This window comes from Abramis brama, assembly GCF_963993115.1.
Source record: "Abramis brama genome assembly, chromosome: 9".
NCBI lineage: Eukaryota > Metazoa > Chordata > Actinopteri > Cypriniformes > Leuciscidae > Abramis > Abramis brama.
In genome coordinates this window covers 43,004,581-43,009,580 of record NC_139971.1, presented here as the reverse complement: position 1 = coordinate 43,009,580, position 5,000 = coordinate 43,004,581, and the positions used below count along the sequence as shown (strand labels likewise).

At 34.4% G+C, this 5,000-nt stretch overlaps 1 protein-coding gene across 9 annotated transcripts in view; it reads left to right on the top strand.

Annotated features, from left to right (window-relative positions):
• chst8 (carbohydrate (N-acetylgalactosamine 4-0) sulfotransferase 8) overlaps nucleotides 1-5,000 on the top strand; it is a 198,578-nt gene that overhangs the window by 24,750 nt on the left and 168,828 nt on the right. Inside the window, exon 1 of one of the 9 annotated variants that reach the window (XM_084124933.1) lies at nucleotides 1,137-1,261. The exons of the other annotated variants lie outside the window; for them this stretch is intronic. The gene's annotated coding sequence lies outside the window, so the exon portion shown is untranslated. Of the gene's footprint in view, nucleotides 1-1,136; nucleotides 1,262-5,000 lie in introns of those variants that run through there. 9 annotated transcript variants of the gene reach the window in all.

Here is a 5,000-nt window from a genome sequence, read left to right as displayed (position 1 = left end):
TATTTCAGTTTTAGTTATTTTACAGGTCATTGTTATTTTACTACAGATATTACTACAGTTTTTATTAATATTTTGAATTAGTTTTTATTTTAAATGTTCTGTTTTCATTTTAATTTTAGTACTTTTGTTGTTTTTTGTCATATTTATTATTAAATATCTTTTTATCAATTTTTGTTTGAGTTATTTTACGGGCCAGTGTTATTTTAGTATTATTGCGATATTATTATAGTTTTTTATTGATATTTTGAATTGGTTTTTATATTTTCTGTTTTCATTTGAATCTTGGTAATTTTTTGCCTTTTTTTAAACAAATTTTTAGTACTTTTTTTTTTCTTCAGTTTTAGTTATTTTAGTACATCAGAAATGAGAAATATTTCCTTGGCAAAGCTGAAATAAAATAACTTACATTTTTTTATATATATATTTTATTCTATTTCTATTTTAATTGATTATATTTTAATTAACAAATATGTTTTTTTGAATGGTTTCAGTTTTAGTTTAAGATCCCACACTTCCATGAGATGTTTGATCTAAAACAGCTGGTGACCTTTAACCTGCTGGTGGCCTTGACCTGGGTGTCCGTGACATTTGCAAATGCAGATTGATCTGTTACACACATTGATTCTGTGGCTCTGCCAGAGCAAATATCACACGCTACAACAGATAAGTTATGCACAGTCAATCATATTTTCTTTCAAATTCAGTCCAGAGAAGAGCGAGAGGGGACATAAGTGTCCTGTGGTCTGGCTTTTGAATTAATTTTAATTAAATGTGTTAAGACATTACGAAGTGAATACAGTAGCCAGTTATCTTGAGTTTTTCCATATGAATTTTTCATGCACTTATATTAGAATTCACGATCAGGCTGGAGTCAAACGGATCCTCTTAAAGACAAGGATCTTCCCTGTCGGTGATGGCGAGGAAGAGAAGCTCTTTGTCTGTGTTTGGTGTTTGGCACAGACAGGCTTCGGCCCATATTGACTGATGAGTCTGGCGTCAGACCAGCGGATTGTAATTTAGAAATCCCCTCTCGCCTGTGCCAGATCTGAGCACTTCCAGAATTATGGGGCCTATTTATATCAAACTGGAAATGTTGCTGGTCTGCCAACTTTTACAGTCTCTCTGAAACCAAACGGGCGAGACGGACCCTCGACAGCCGGACGCTAATTTATATGAAAATGTACAATTTGATTTGTCTAATTTCATTTTGGAGGGGAGGGACAGGTGGATTGTGTCGTTCCAGCGGCGTCACACAGATTCGGTAATTAATAATTCATCCGCTTTAAGGCCTTTCAGGAAGTTTAGGGAGTTTCCTCATTTCAGCCGTGTGCTCGTTATTTTACTATCATTAAGTAAAATAATCATAATATTATAGCATTGTATTATATATCTATTATATATAGAATTAGTTTTTTCTATTTTTTAAGTTTAGTTAAAAAAAATTAGTAAAAAGTTTTTATTCGTTTTTTTTTTTTTTTTTAAATATGGATATATATTTATTGTTTTTATTATTAATTTGATTTCAGTTTTAACTATTTTAAGTTAAACTAAATGAAAATGTAAAAATTTGCTATGGCAAAATAAAATATATATTTTTCAATACTTTATTTCTACATTTATTTTATTTAAAGTATTTTGTAAGTACGATTATTTAGTTTTTGTTTGATAAATAATTATATTTCAGTTTTAGTTATTTTAAGTTAAACTAAATGAAAATGTTAAAATTAGCTACAGGTATGGCAAAATAAAATAATGTTTTTTCAATACTTTATTTCTACATTTATTTTATTTAAAGTATTTTTTAAGTATGTTTATTTAGTTTTTGTTTGTTAAATAATTCTATTTCAGTTTTAGTTATTTTAAGTTAAACTAAATGAAAATGAGAACATTTGTAATGGCAACTAGTTGAAATAAAATAATTTTCTAATTCTTTATTTCAGACTTTTATTTTATTTCGAGAAAACATTTGTTTTATGGTTCTAGTTTTAGTTGACTATAATAACCCTGGGAATTTCACACAAGTATTCGGTTTAGTTCTGTTTTGCTCTCATAAAAAATGAATATGCTCATGTTGTAATTTTAAGAAAGTATGTCTATTCAAATGAAATCTGCTCTTGTCAAGCTCAGACACTTCAGATCTATTAATTATAAGTTTAGATGTGCATAAAGAGCTGAAGTTTGTCATTGTTCAGTGAGGCTCGTGTTCATGTTTCTATTTGTTCCTCTATAAAACATGATGGATCAGTTTAATTCATTTTTTTGTTTGCAATAGTGCGCCATTTTAATAATAAATTGCATCAGCATACTGTGTTCCAGTTTGTTGAAGTGAAAAAAGTATTTGAAGTTGTAATGGAAAAAAGATGCAGAATTAAATGAGTAATTATTCAACTGGTTTAATGTCCCTGTGAGGCTGTTTTCCAAATTTATGTAATAATCAACACTCAAATAAAAGTTGTATATAGATATCTTAATTGCAAATAATTATATAATTGCAACAAAAAAAAATTATATAATTGTGTCTACTCCAATTTGTTGTTGAAACACTTAGATGTATTCAAACATACATTAAATAATGAAGACATCAGGTTAAAAATATAATGAAATATTTATTTACTTTAAAAAAAATATATATATATATAAAAAAAAAATTTTTTTTTTTTTTTTTTTTGCTAATTTAGTTTATTATTATCTTTTTTTTTTTTTATTGTGCATGTAATAAAGACCAAAAAAGCTTCTTCGGAGAGTGCTAATTAATCCATGTCACGATTTTTGCACATTTCAAAACTTTTTCGGTCTAAACCATTAAGATTGCATTACTAATTTTATGCACTTATGAATCGTTCACAATGGATATGAAACCAAATTTCAGTCTTGATTTCATGTTGATCTCAAAATGAGAAAATCCGAGCTGGATGAATGTTGATGTCGTTGGCGTTTGGCTTCAGATGTGTGTATCCGGACCGGAGCAGGTCGGGCTGGTGTTGGGATGCGAGTGAATGTTGTTGTAACATCAATCCCAGAGGAGAGACAGTATCTGGGTCAGTCGAAAGTGCTCGTCTCTTATTCTCTCTGGTTTTTAAATCTCCTGCCTCAGTTCACTGGCGCTCAGGATCCTGCGAACAGAAAAGAGTTTAGTTGAAGCTTTCGAGTTGCTGTTGCATAATTGAGGCACTTTAAACATGAGTGCAAAACAAGCCTCTGCCTTTAGTGCTCATTACATTTACACCGTCCTTTTTATATTTGTGAGAATAGGAGGCGTAATTTAAGCGGAACATTCATTATCAGCAAAACAAGATTAGAAAGGTGATTTGTTCATTTGTTTGCTGGCTGTGATGCTGTACGATGATGAGGAAAAGTGTGTTTTGTGCTGCGTGAGAAGTAATACTTCAGATATTCCCTTTCATGCAGTGTGTAATAAAGCTGTGTGTGAATGTAAAAGGTCTGGAAAGTTTTAAAGATCAAAGTGCAGATAAATGGAGTTTTTGTCTAATAAATGAAAGACGTGATTCTGAACTGAAACGAGTCGTCAGTGATTCAGTCTCACTTCATGCTGAACCTGTGTAGGTTTGTAACTAATTAGCATAATGCCAGCCTGTGGTGTTGATTGGCTGAACTGCGTGTCTTAGCTCCGCCCTCAAACACTGTAGTGTATCTGAGACTGGAAGAGTTTGGTTCGTGTTGTTCATGTGGAGAAGACGCTGTTTTCTGAGATTGATACGGTAAAACCCACGCCATCGTTACTGTTCGTATCACTGTGATCAAGAGCTGAGATTCAGATATGATAATGAGCGTTTGCTTTCTGACCAATCAAAACAGACTGGGCCATCTGACCAATCAGAGCTGTGTAGACCAATCACAACAGTCTGGGTCATCTGACCAATCAGAGCAGAGTAGACCAATCACAACAGTCTGGGTCATCTGACCAATCAGAGCAGAGTAGACCAATCACAACAGACTGGAAAATCTGACCAATCAGAGCAGAGTAGACCAATCACAACAGATTAGAACATCTGACCAATCAGAGCAGAGTAGACCAATCGCAACAGATTAGAGCAGAGTAGACCAATCACAACAGACTGGAACATCTGACCAATCAGAGCTGTGTAGACCAATCACAACAGTCTGGGTCATCTGACCAATCAGAGCAGAGTAGACCAATCACAACAGACTGGAAAATCTGACCAATCAGAGCAGAGTAGACCAATCAAAACAGACTGGGCCATCTGACCAATCAGAGCAGAGTAGACCAATCGCAACAGATTAGAGCAGAGTAGACCAATCACAACAGACTGGAACATCTGACCAATCAGAGCAGAGTAGACCAATCACAACAGACTGGAACATCTGACCAATCAGAGCAGAGTAGACCAATCACAACAGACTGAACCATCTGACCAATCAGAGCAGAGTAGACCAATCACAACAGACTGAGCCATCTGACCAATCAGAGCAGAGTAGACCAATCACAACAGTCTGGGTCATCTGACCAATCAGAGCAGAGTAGACCAATCACAACAGACTGGAAAATCTGACCAATCAGAGCAGAGTAGACCAATCACAACAGATTAGAACATCTGACCAATCAGAGCAGAGTAGACCAATTGCAACAGACTGAGACATCTGACCAATCAGAGCAGAGTAGACCGATCACAACAGACTGGGCCATCTGACCAATCAGAGCAGAGTAGACCAATCACAACAGACTGAGCCATCTGACCAATCAGAGCAGAGTAGACCAATCACAACAGACTGGAAAATCTGACCAATCAGAGCAGAGTAGACCAATCACAACAGTGTTTTTTGACCTTGGATGAAGGTAAACATATTGTCTGAGAGCTCAAAAACAAAATTAGAAATGTATTTAATAGCATAATAGGGACACTTCAAGATCGGTGCTTTGTTTGATGCACTAGCAACTACAGAAGTGAAAAAAGAGGCACAAGCAATAGTTGTATCGGTCATCCTTCAGTTTCTGAACTGTGGCACTGGTGGCCTCAGTG